Source organism: Pongo pygmaeus, chromosome 1, assembly GCF_028885625.2.
Source record: "Pongo pygmaeus isolate AG05252 chromosome 1, NHGRI_mPonPyg2-v2.0_pri, whole genome shotgun sequence".
NCBI classification, from domain to species: domain Eukaryota; kingdom Metazoa; phylum Chordata; class Mammalia; order Primates; family Hominidae; genus Pongo; species Pongo pygmaeus.
In genome coordinates, this window is record NC_072373.2 from 197,514,487 (window position 1) to 197,528,629 (window position 14,143).

Sequence of the window (14,143 nt, forward strand, 5' to 3'; positions counted from 1 at the left end):
TCTATGACCCGGGACTGCAGGGGGAGTGAGGAAGCCCAATGTTCGACCTCAGCTGAGGCCTCAGCCATTCCCAGGGCTGAACAGCAGGCTCCTTGCAGAGCAGGAAGCCAGGAGCTGCTCAGAGGGCAGGCAGCTGTGAGGCCTCCTCTGGGAAACCACTCTTTGATCTCCCTGGCAGCAGAGGGGTCCCACTTCCTGCATCATAGAATGCCTGCTCTGGAAGGGACCTCAGAGTTCGTGGACCCAACCCCATTGGACAGATGGGGGTAATGCTGCCCTGAAAGGTGCAGGCTTTGGTCAAGGCTGCACAGGGAGCCAGTGGACAAGTCAGGACCAGAATCCCAGCCGCCGTGCTGGTCCTGGACTTAGCTGTTCCTCCTGCTTCCTCTCGCTCAACGGGAAGGCAGCAGGGAGGGCCTGCTCCTTCCGATCTCTCTGATGCGGAGGATCCATTTCCTGCCAAAGCTGAATGAGTTCAAAGGCCCCTGGATGGTCGGGGGATCTGGACAGTACAAGATGGGGCAGGGGGTCTTTAAATCACAAAGACTACTTTCTCCTTTGAGATTTTTTTAAGTGGAAAGAAGCCAATTTCCTAGCATTCCTTCTTCTGATGTAGCCCTTGGCAAAAATGATGACACAGCGTGGGTGGGGAGGGAAGGAAACTTAAGGTATTTGAGCTCCTACTGTATGCTGGGCTCTGTGCCATGTGAATATAACAGTCTTTCATGGCAGGTGTTAGTTTACTCATTTCAAAGTTGAGGAAATGGAGATAGAGGGAGGTGAAGTAACTTGTATAGGGTCACACAGCTAGGATTGGAGCCCAGGTTTCTCTGATTGAGGAGCAGTATTTGACTTTAGGCCACATCAGTACCCTAGGGATTGTATTCTGGGTAATCCGAGTTCCACTGCCCCATTCATTCTTCCAACAAACACTTGGTGAATGTCTGGTAGGCAGCAAGTGCTTCAAGTACAGGAATAATCATAAAAATAGATGAGATTTATTGACTACTTCCTATGTGTCAGGCCCCATTCATCCTATGTGTTAACATGCAGAAACTCATTTAATTCCTGCAACAGTCATGTAAGGTGGAAACTATTAAATATCCCCATCTTAAGAGTGAAAGTGAGGCACACAGAGTTGAGAGGAGGCATCCCAGTTCCATATTTAGGAAGTGATGGAGCTGGAAGTCAAACTCTTGTGTGCCAGAGTTCACTCTCTGGACCACGGCACTGCACTACCCTGCCAGGGCTCCAGAGGCACAAAATCTCAGGGGAAGACAGACATGACTCCAGGTAACTGTAAGAAAGTGTAAAAAGGGGCCGGGCTCGGTGGCTCATGCCTGTAATCCCAACGCTTTGGGAGGCCGAGGCAGGCTGATCATTTCAGGTCAGGGGTTCAAGACCAGCCTGGCCAACATGGTGAAACCCCGTCTCTACGAAAAATACAAAAATTAGCTGGGCGTGGTGGCATGGACCTGTAATCCTAGCTACTCAGGAGGCTGAGGCAGGAGGATTGCTTGAGCCCGGGAGGCAGAGGTTGCAGTGAGCCGAGATTGCACCACTGCACTCCAGCCTGGGCGACAGAGCGAGACTCTGTTTCAAAAAAAAAAAAAAGTGTGAGAAGGGATGGGTGAGGGAAATGCAGGGCATTGCAGGCATACAGAGAAAAGGCAGGCTAAAGCCAGAATGGGTGGCCAGGAAAGGCCTCTGAGAGCACGTGACAATGCAATCAATGCCTGAAGAGTGAATCCTAGCTGGTCAGGCAGAAAGGAAATAGACTATCTCAGGCAGAAGGAGCAATCAGGGGAACTAAAGGATTTTGGTCTGGCCAGGGCTTAGAGTGAGAAGGGGAGTACAGAATGGGGAGATCTAAAGCTGAGGAGGATGGAAAGGAGCAGAGAGCCTGAAGAGTATTGAATGCCACATTAAGAAGTTTGATTTTTATCCTATGGGCAACTGAGTCTCAGTGCGTGACCCTGGACAAGCCACATAACCTCACTGCATTTCAGTTTTCTTCTTAGTAAATTGGGACTAAGAGAACCTATTTTGCATACTGGTAGTTATTCAGTGGAAGAAATGAGATGATGCATTTGTAGTAAGAACCTTACAAATGTTAGTCTCCAGCCTCCACCTCTCCACCACTGAAATGAAGAACACAGAGACGCAGTTGAAGAAGCAGACAAGTGTCACAGGAGTGGTGCCCTGTGCCCATCAGGAGGCTTCAAGCAAGGAACAGAAACCCCAACTAAATACAGCTTAAGCCATAAGGAGGTCATTTTCTCACATAATAACAAGAGTATAAGTTCTGGGGTTTGGAAATTCGGTGGCTTAATGATGTCTTCAAGCGGTGTCCGCTTCCTTCCCATACTGTCAATGAAGGCATTGACAGTATGGGATGACAGCTAGATGAATGCAGCAGTGTCAGCCACCATCCACAGACATGACAATGTCCAGTGAAAAATGCATTTCCGGCCGGACGTGGTGGCTCACGCCTGTAATCCCAGCACTTTGGGAGGCCGAGGCAGGCGGATTACTTGTGAGGAGTTTGAGAGCAGCCTTGCCCACATGGTGAAGCCTCGTCTCTGCTAAAAAATACAAAAAAAAATTAGCCTGGCATGGTGGCGTGAGCCTGTAGTTACTTGGGTGGCTGAGGCAGGAGAATCGCTTGAACCCAGGAGGTGGAGGTTGCAGTGAGCTGAGATCACACCACTACACTCCAGCCTGGGTGACAGAGTGAGACTCTGTCTCAGAAAAAAAAAAAAAATACATTTCCACTTACGCATCTTTAAAGGAAGAAAACCTTTCCTGTAGACCTCTTCGTCAGACTTCCCCTTAGGTCCCATTGACCAGTATTGGCTTGCATGCCTTTTGCCAAACCAATATCTGGCAAGGGGAATATAATCTTTATGATTGGCTTAGACCAATCATGACTCATGCCCCAATACTGAGGAGTGCCCTGTCCTCTGAGTTCTTGGCCTCAAGGGAAAAGGACCCAAGCAAAACAGGCCTTTTCAGCCAGGAAGAAGGAGGGATGGATTTACATAGGCCATCAACATCATCTGTGACTCCAAGAACTGAGTCCAGGCTCTGGCCAATAACAGTAATTTCAGTTCCCACCTACTAATGGGCTTAGGCTCCAGCAACCTTCTATAGCCCCTGATGTCAGGACAGGATGAGAAAACATCCGAGCCTTAGAAGCTGCCTTAGTAGGGCTGAGGGAGCTGAGGTGTGTCCCCTGTACCCCCTTGTTCCAGCTCAGGGCCTCCGGAGGAATCCATCATTCACTCATTCAGTCTACAAATATTAATTGGACATCTATTTTGTAGTGGTGACACAATGATAATCAAAACCCAGCATGGACTCTGCCCTTACTGACCTCACTCTCTAGTTGGGGAGACAACAAAATAACTACACAGGCATGTGTAAAATGACAACTGTGTCAGTTGTGGACTGACAGGTAAGTGGTGCTATGGGAGGAAATATCAGGGGACTTGACCCCAGCAGGGAGATCAGGGACTGTGGATTCCACAGGTATCTTTTGGAGCCCAGGGGCAGCCACTTACTGGCTGTGCAACTTTGCAATGATAATTTGTTTGACATCTCCGTGCCTTGGTCTTCATTGGGAAATAGCTAAAGCAGGAGGAACTGTCTCTTAGGATTAGTAGAAAAAACAAATGAGATGATGTGGGCATCGTGCAATAACTGCAGTTCTAAGAAACCTCATGCAATCAACAATCCAGTAGGATAGCACAATGGTTGTGGCTCTGGCTCAAGCTAGACTATATGTGTTTGAGGCCCAGCTCCACTTCCTTCTAACTGTTTGACACTGAGCAATCATCTCATCTCTCTATGCCTTAGTTTCCCTATCTGTAAAATGGAGCCAATAACAAAGAGCATTGCGTGAAAATTAAATAGATCATTATGCAAATCTCTTAGCACAAAGCCATCACATAGTAAGTTCAATAAGCGTTAGTGAAGTTGATTATTATTGTTGTGGTGGTTCTTTTGAAGTTAATCACAAAAACGAATGTGAAAATGTGGTTGGGTTAGAGATTTTCAGTCTAGCAACTGCAAAGTCATTTTTCTTGTTGATACCTTAATAATAACAGTGTTTGCCCTAGCAATATGTGTATGGTTATGAAAGTTTATATCTGTGAGCATCCCTGAGCTTCGATTACATCTAGATTTTCTTTCAGAGTGCTGGCCTTCCTATTTCTAGCACCACCAGCACCATCAGTAACACACCTTGAGAAGCAGCCATTGTTTGGATAAACAAAGCAAAACCCAGCCAGCAGCCTCACGACAGCCCAGCCGCAGCTTCCAGGCTGCTTCCAGCTTGCGCTGCTGTATAACCAATCACAAGCCGCAGGATACAAATCATGTTCCCTAATTGATCCATCAAGGTATGCACAGATCAGGTTATGAAAACTGGCACTGTGGGAGGAATGTCTGCATGTGCGAACACTTAGCACTGGGCCCGACACAGGTGAAGTATTCGGTGAACATCAGCTATTGTTATTAGTATTATGTATCCTACAGATGGTGGGAGCATCAGACTCTTATAAGCTGGAGAGAGCCATGACTGCTTTTGCTTTTCCTTTCCTTGGTAAAACGACTGTAGCCTCTTTAGGTATCGTGTTATTACTACACCTGCTTCATAGGGTGGGTATGAGGATTCCATGAGTTGGTGCATGGATGTATTTGGAATGGTTCCTGTACAGCATAAGCACTCAGTAACAACAATAATAGCTAATACTCACTGAGAACTTTTCAGGTTTACTTTCCAGATTTAATCCTTGCCACCCACCAATGAGGTAGGTATTAACACCATTCCCAGTTTACAGGTGAAGAAACTGAGACATTGGAATGTTAAATAACATGCTTAAAGTTACACAGTAAACATAAACATCAGCTGCTATGGTTATAGGTTTTTTTCAAAATAGGGCATTAATCTGAAGAGTCAGTAGAAGCACGGCTATATGTTAAAAAACAAACAAAAAAACCCAGCTTTTGCATAGAAGAATGCTTCAAAATGTAAATAGTGCTTATCTCTAAATGGTATGCATGTGGGTAGGGATCCCCCCTTTTTTCATCTATCTGTGTCTTCAAAGTTTTCCATTAGCAACATGTATTACTTTTATATTGGTGAAAAATAATAATTTTTAAATGTATGTGGCAAAAGCCTAGATGGACAGAGAGCAGAGGGAGGGACGCGGGTTACTAGACAATTGTAATCGCCAACGGGGAAGAAGGTGGGGTCTGAACCAGCTGTTGACTGGGGCCTGAGGGGAGGAGAGTGTGGATGCAGGTGATTTTAAGAAGGCAGAATAGGGCCGGGAGTGGTGGTTCACGCCTGTAATCCCAGTGCTTTGAGAGGCCAAGACAGGCAGATCACAAGGTCAGGAGTTCGAGACCAGTCTGGCCAACATGGTGAAACCCCATCTACACTAAAAATACAAAAAACTAGCCAGGTGTGGTGGTGGGCACCTGTAATCCCAGCTACTCGGGAGGCTGAGGCAGGAGGATCACTTGAACCCAGGAGGTGGAGGTTACAGTGAGCTGAGATCATGTGACTGCACTCCAGCCTGGGCAACAAAGCAAGACTCCATCTCAAAAAAAAAAAAAAGGAAGGCAGAATAGAAATGACTTTTTGACTGATTGGACATAAGTGAAGGAGCTGCCTAGGATCCATTCATTCATTCCACAGATGGCTAATAAGGTCTTTCTAGAATTCTAGGCACTGTTCCAGGAGCCAGGGTTGCATAAGACATAAATCCCAGAGCTCATGGAGCTTGCATTTAAAACTGGGAAAAGATGTCAGTGCGTGTTGGGTCAGAAGTTAAGGGTTGTGGAGAAAAGGAAAGAGAGGGGCTAGAGAGTCCTGAGTGGGGTGGAGAGCAGTCAGGGAACCCCACCCCCACCCCCAACCTTCCTGACCCTTAGAAACATTTGAACAGAGGCGGAAGGAAACGTGAGAACAAGCCCTACAGATACCTTGAGGAAAACCACCCCTTGCAGAGGAAACGGCAATCACAAAGGCTTTGCAGCAAGAGCATCTTCAGGGAAGAGCAAGGAAGGCTGGGGTGGCTGCAGAGAGGGAGGGACCGAACAAGCAGTAGGAGATGAAGTTCGTTAGCCATTGCCAGGACTTAGACTCTTATTCTGAAGGATTTGGGAAGTGGCGGAGGTTTCCGATAGAGGAATGACAGGCTTGACCTTCATTTTAAAATGATCACTGAGGCTGCTGTGTGGGAAATAGACAAGGCAAAGTTGGAAGCAGGGAAGTCTGTTAGAAGGTCTTTGCAATAATCTTGGAGAGAGATGGTGATGGCTTCCAGAGTGGCAGAGTCACACTGAGGAGTGATTGGATTCTGAATCTTTGAATAGAGCTGACGGCATTTCCTGACTTCTTGGATTGTGGTGCAGAAGAGCAGTCAAGGGTGAGTCTCAAATTTGTGGCTCATGCAACTGGAAGAATGCAGTAAACATTTCCTAAGAAGGGAAAGACTGCCTGAGAACCAGATTTGTGGAAGGCAAACCAGAGTTTGGTGTTGGATATGTTGAGTTTGAGATACCTTTCTGATGTCTGTGTGGAGAGGTCAGCTAGAAAAGTGGATGGACTGGAAAGAAGTTCAGAGGAAAAGTCAGGACTGGGGACAAAAATTTAGGAGGCCTCAAAGTATAGATGATATTGAAAGCCTGAGTACCAGATAGAAGGTCTAGGAGTGAGTATAGCAAGGGAAGGATGACTCCTGGGTTTCAGGCTTGGGCAACTGGAAAGATAAGTTTCCTTCTTCAGAGATGGAGGGCACAGGAGCAGGAGCAGGTGTGGAAGGGAAGATGATGTGCCTACTTGTGGACACACAGAGTTGGGGTCCTGGAGGACATCACAGAGGGGAAGGGAGTAGCCTGGCTCTAGTCGGATGTAGAGGTCATGAGCTCAGAAGAGAGGGCTGGGCAAAAGCCAGAGCCAGGGGGCAACTGAGGTCCCAACAAATTTATGTAAAAGAAATGCAAATCTCCATAAACCTGAGCCCTTTTCACAATTCTGAGTCAGGGCAAACAGGTGTCAATGCAGATGTTCTAGGGATTAACAGGAATTTGAACTCACAGGTAAATTTCAACCTTTTCTGAGGAAACACGCTCGGAAAAGAACTGAGTGGGAAAAAAAAAGACCCCTTCCCTCTCCATTTCTGAGCACCATCTGGCTTCTGTAGGGCACCTGAATGAGGGACTCTTGAGAGACTGGAAAGGGATCCAGTGGGATAGAAACAGGAATTGTAGAGCCAGGAGTAGGACTGGTGGCCTCTATAATCTGTTGCTGCATAGCAAATACCCCCAGCTTGGCAGTACAAAGCAACATTTTTATTAGGCTCATGGATTTGGCAGTCAGGAATTTGGACAGAGCACTGTAGGAATGGTTTATCTCTGCCTCTTGATGTCTAAGGCATTAACTGAGAAGGCTCCAGTGGCTGAGGACTGGAGTAATCTGGGGGTTCCTTCACTCACATGTCTGGCTCCTGGCCTTGGATGGTTGAAGGCCAGGCTTAGCTGGGAATGTCTCCTTCATGGCCTGTATATGGCTTGGGCTTCTCATAGCATGGCAGTTGGGTTCTGAGCAGGAACGTCTACAGAGTCAGTGTCTAGAGAGAGCCAGGTGGAAGATGCCCAAAGGCCTAGCCTCAGAAGTCACACAGTGTCACTTCCACCACACTCTATTGGTCAAAGCTGACACAAGCCCACTCAATTCAAGGGGATGGGGCATCGACCCCACTTCTTAATAGGAGGAGCTTCAAAGGATTTGTAGCCAATCTTCTTGGTAATAGTTTTATTGAGATATAATTCATGTACCATACGATTCACTCATTTAAAGTATATAGTTAAATGATTTTTAGTGTATTTACAGAATTGTGCAATCCATCACCACAACCAATTTTAGAACATTCTTATCACCCCAAAAAAGAAACCTTGTACCCTATAGTTATCACTGTCCCCAATATTCTCATCCCTTCCCTCAGCCCCTGGCAACCAGTAATCTACTTTATATCTTCAGGGATTTGCCCTTTCTGGACATTTCATATAAATGAAACCATATAGTGTGTGGTTTTTGTGATTGGCTTATTTCACTTAGCATAATGGGTGTCTTGTTTTGTTTTGTTTTTTGTTTTTGAGACAGAGTCTCAGTCTATGGCCCAGGCTGGAGTGCAGTGGCACAACCCAGGCTCACTGCAACCTCTGCCTCCCGGGTTCAAGCGATTCTCATGCCACAGCCTCCCAAGTAGCTGGGATTACAGGCATGCGCCACCATGCCCAGCTAATATTTTTATTTTTAGTAGCGATGGGATTTCACCATGTTGGCCAGGCTGGTCTTGAACTCCTGACCTCAGGTGATCCACCCACCTCAGCCTCTCAAAATGCTGGGATTACAGGCGTGAGCCACTGCACCTGGCCTCATTTAGCATAACGTTTTCAAGGTCCATCCATATTGTAGCAGGAATCAGCACCTCATTACTTTTTATGGCCAAATGATATTTCATTGTATGAATACACCACATTTTGTTTATCCATTCATCAGCTGATGGAGATTTGAATTGTTTCTATTTTTAGGCTATTATGAACAATGCTGCTATGAATATTCATGTGAAAGTTTTGTGGTCAATTTTTAAAAACCATCACTGACTCACAGGCAGGAGCTCCAGGGCTGGTGGACCCCAGACAAGATTTTGACATGTATTAGCTCTATGCCCTTCAGAAAAATCATTCAACATTTCTGAGCTCATCTGCAAAATGGGATAACAAAATATTCCTGGACAGGTGAGGATTAATGAGCTCAAGGCTGTGAAGTAATTTTTTAAATCATAAACTGAAAAGCTTTGTAAGAGATCTACATGTTGCCATCCCAACAGCACTCCCTTTCTTGGTAAAAGAACCCTGATTTTGGTCAGGTATCTGCCTCCTGGGGGCTTGACACCCACCCTCCCACCACGGTAGACAAATCATGATCAGTCTAAACCAATCACAATAATCCATCGTCTTTGCCTATTTATGGTTTTGGAATGACCTAATGATGCATTACTGGTCAATGAGACAGAGGGGGTCTGCTGGGGAACACTGCAGTAAATGGGTATCTTAGACCTAAAAAACATGCAAAAGAAAAAACCATCCCTTTTTAGCAAGACATCTTCATGTCTGCTTGTGAAACTGCATAGTAATCAGCTTGCTGAGTGAAATAAAATCTGAAGATTGACAGCAAGTTGATGTCAACATTGAGCTAACCCTGGAGAAGTCTTGCCTCTGGATGACTTATGTGAGGTAATAAATGTCTTTATTCTTTAAGTCACTTGTAGTTGGGTTTCCTATAACTTGCAACAGAAAACATCCATACTTAAACACATCTCAGTATCTGTCTGTCTGTCTATCTACCCCATCTACTTTCAGAGAGGATTAGTCTTACCTTACAATAAAAGACACAGGGAGAAATCAATACAAGGGTAAACAAGCAACGATGGGAACTCATGCTTCTGGCATCATGGCATACCAAATACCCTGAATGACCCTTCTGATTAAAAGAGCTGTAGTTATTTTAAATACATATATTTTTTTTAATAAATCAGTTACACGAATTAGCTTACATTTAAGTAAAAGGAGAGCAACAACACAAAAAGTATAAGTAAGTAAAATATATAATATGTCAGAAGGTAATAATGCATAAAGAAAAATAATTTCAGGAAGAAGGATGAGGAGTACCAGGTGGAATAAGTGTGTCACCATTTCAAAGGGGTGGCTAAGGTAGGCCTCATTGAAATGGTGACATTTGAGAAAGGACTTAAAGATGATGAGGGCAATAGTTATATAAATGTCTGAGAGAGAGGAATAATCAAGTAGAGGAAACAGCCAGTGTGAAGAGTCTATAGTGTGAATGTGTCTGGGATGCACAAGGAATAACAAAGCCAGTATGACTAGAATTAAACGAGTGAAGGGAAGAGTAGAAGATCAGTTCATAGTTGTAATGGATATGGAAATCTAGATGGGCAGTAGTTGTTGTCTTCTGGCTCTTGTGGTTTCTGTGGAGAAGTCCACTGTCAGTCCTATTGTAGATTCTTTGAATATATATGTTTTTCTCTCTGGCCTCTTTTAAGATTTTTCTCTTTGTCTTTGTCTTTCAGAAGTTTGACTACTGTGTGCCTGAATATGGTTTTCTCTGTATTCATTCTGTATAGAGTTCATAATTCTTAATGCATCTTATGACTTGATATCTTTCTTCAGTTTTGGAAATTCTCAACCATCATCTCTTCAAATATTGCATCTGCCCTATTTTCTCTTTCCTTTCACTTCAAGATTCCAATTATACATAATTTAGACATGTCCGTGTGTTTCATGTGTCTCTTACATCGTTATCTCTTATAGATCTCTTGCAATTATAGGTCTCTTCAAATTATACATAATTTAGACATGTCCACTGTGTTTCACATGTCTCTTACATTGTTATCTCTTATAATCTCTTGCAATTATAGATCCCTTCCAATTATGTAAGAAACACATGAAACACGGTGGATACATTTAAATTATGTATCTCTTATAGATAGCAATGTAAGAGACACAATCTTATTTGTATTTTTGCATCCTTTACACTCTCCTTACTTAGGTCTGGAAATTTGATCTACTTCCAGTTCACTAATTCTCTCTTCAGTTGTGTCTGATCTGTTGCCAAACCCATCTATTGAGTTTTTTATTTCAATTGCTATACTTTTTAGTTCTAGAGTTCATTTTTGATAATTTCTATAGTTTCCAGTTCTCTGCTGAAATTTCCCATCTTTCCATTTATTTATCACTGTTACTTTAAAGTCTGATAGTGCCAATATCTGGACTCCTATGGGTCTCTTTCTATGATTTTTTTTCTCTTGATGTTTTGGTAAATTCATGTCTCTTTGCATGTTCAGTAAATTTTGATTAAATTTTAACATTGTGTATGAAAAATGTAGAGATAATTTGAAACTCTGGATTATGTTCTTTTTCTCAAGAGAAGATACACTTTTACTTGTGACAGGTAGTAGAGACAGATCACCTTAATGCAGTCAAGGACTAAGCTGATCCAAAGCTGGTCTTCAGTCTCTTTTTTTTTTTTTTCGAGATGGAGTTTCACTCTTTTTGCCCAGGCTGGGGTGTAGTGATGTGATCTTGGCTCACTGCAGCCTCCACCTCCCTGGTTCAAGCGATTCTCCCACCTCAGCCTCCCAAGTAGCTGGAACTACAGATGCATGCCATGATGTCCAGCTAATTTTTGTATTTTTAGTAGAGACAGGGTTTCACCATGTTGGCCAGGCTGATCTTGAACTCCTGACCACAGGTGATTCACCCACCTCGGCCTCCCAAAGTGCTGGGATTACAGGCGTGAGCCACCATGGCCAGCCTGGTCTTCAGTCTTTATGATGGCTAATCTACTTCTGATTCACCCAAAATTACAAACTGTGAAAAGTGCTATGAAGGAGGTAAATGGTAATAGAACAGAGAGCAATTTGGGATGGGAGAGAGAAATATATGCAGCTTTAGCTAAGTTTATTAGTCCATTTTCATGCTGCTGATAAAGACATAACTGAGACTGGGCAATCTACAAAAGAAAGAGGTTTATTGGACTTACAGTTCCACGTGGGTGGGGAGGCCTCACAATCATGGCAGAAGGTAAAAGGCACATCTCACAGGGAAGCAGACAAGAGAAGAGAGCTTGTGCAGGGAAATTCCTGTGTTTTTTTGTTTTTTGGTTTTTGTTTTTTTGAGACAGAGTCTTGCTCTATCACCAGGCTGGAGTGCAGTGGCTCAATCTCGGCTCACTGCAAGCTCTGCTTCCTGGGTTCAAGTGATTCTCCTGCCTCAGCCTCCTGAGTAGCTGGGACTACAGGCACACACCACAACACCCAGCTAATTTTTGTATTTTTAGTAGAGACAGGGTTTCACCATGTTGTCCAGGATGGTCTTGATCTCCTGACCTCGTGATCCACCCACCTCAGCCTCCCAAAGTGCTGGGATTACAGACGTGAGCCACCATGCCCAGCTGGGAAACTCCTGTTTTTAAAACAATCAGATCTCATGAGATTTATTCACTCTCAAGAGAACAGCACAGAAAAGACCTGCCCCCATGATTCAATTACCTCCCACCAGGTCCATCTCACAACACATGGGAATTCAAGATGAGATTTGGGTGGGGACACAGCCAAACCACATCATTAGTGTACTCAAAGAAGGCCTCTATGAGAGGTAACACTTGACTGCCAAACTGAATGAGAAGGAAACAGCCATGTGAAGATGTAGGTTCTTCCAGACAGATTAAGCAGCAAATGCAAGTGCCCTGAGGCTGAAATGAGCTTGGTAGCTTTGTGCAATAGAAAGAAGGCAGGATGACACTACAAGATAGATAAGAGCTAGCTATTAGAAGTCCTGGCAAAGAGTGTGGATTTCAGGCACAGTAGGAAATTACTGGAAAATTTTACACAAGCAGTGGCATGATGTGATTCATGTTTTTAAAAGATCACTCTGGCTGTGAATGTGGAGAAATATTCATGGGAAACAAAACCTGAAGCAAGGAGATCAGTGATGTGACTATTTGCAGTAATGTAGATGAGAGATGGTGGCAGCCTGGACTAGGGTGCACTGCAAATGAAGAGAAATAGATGGATTTGAGATATATTTTGGAGGTAGGATTTACAGGGCTTGTTTCTAGGTTAGAAATAGGGTTGGTGAGGGGCCAAAAGGACTTGAGCAATTGGATGGATGGAGATGGGGAAGTATGGGGAAGGTATAGTTTTGGAGATAAAGGTCAAGCATTCCATTCTAATGCCATTTCCATGGTATACAAACAGCATTAATTTGGTGTCTTTTGGTTGCAAGTGTCAAACTGGCTTAAGCAAACATGAGAAATTGTTGGTTAGTACTCTTGGGAAATACAGGCTCATGGACAGCTCATGAGCCTATACTGGGCACTGTAACTGTCCTCAGAACACACATACTACCTCACTCTTTCTTTCTGTGTCCTTGTCGCCCTCTTCCTCCTCCACCTGCTTCTCATTTTTCTCTCTACCTTCTTTGCTGGGATGATTTAATCCTCCACCCATGGAGGAAACTGTCTACAGTAGGAAGAAAGGCAGCCTTCCCACAGCCTATCCACTGCATCCTACTGCCCATCCACTGCATCCTACTGCCCCATCGTTCATGCTGGGTGAGATTATCCATCTGTTTAACCCTCTAGGAACAGACCGGACACACCTTAAAGTTAAGGACCAGTTCTTACTCCCTCTGAAACACCAGCTTAGTGAAATGAAAAATGAATTGTCTTTGGAGTGAGCCAGTACCTGGCTCTGACATTTAGTAGTTGCTTGACCTTGGACAACTCACTTAACCTCTCTGAGACTTATTTTCCTCATGTAAAAACTAGTGATAAAAATATATACTTGGGCAAGCTGTGAGGATTAAATAAGATCTTGATGAGAAATGCCTGGTATAGTTTGGGCACTCTATGTTTTGATAACTATGGATATACAAAGACGGCAGCAACCTTGTGGGTATAATCTTGGCGATGTGGGTGTGGAGGAGTGAGGCTGGACTGGTTCCTGGCAGCAGGGAGGAAAAGCCAGTTTGGGACAGGGGTGCCTGAAACTCACTGTGCAGTTTCCTTGGGCAGGCCCACCCCAAACCTGGCCTCAGCCCAAGCCTGCCTGGTGGGGGCCCTTCCCAGGAACCCCACCCACAGTCAGGACAGGTCCTGGCCCGTACCTCACTCCTCTGCCTGCGGCTGGGGTTTGCTTAAGCCTCTTACATTCCGGAGGGATTGATAAGATTCCGGAAGCCACACCCACCACCCACTGCCAACCCCAGGGTTAGGAAAGAAACACCGGGTCTTGCCCTCCATGCCATGGGCTGATGGTCGGCACCCCGCCCCCCAGCACCACCCTTCACATACACACATGGCCATGTCTCTTCTTCACAGAACAGCACAACTTTAAGGAACCCCAAGGAGCCCTGCCACTTTCTTTCTGCTGACCCTTGCCCTGCCAATCTGATGGGCCACACCCTTCCACATTCCCCACAGAGCACCAACCAGTTTCATTCCTTTCCTCCCTACGAAACCCACAAATTCAAAGAACTTGCCCAG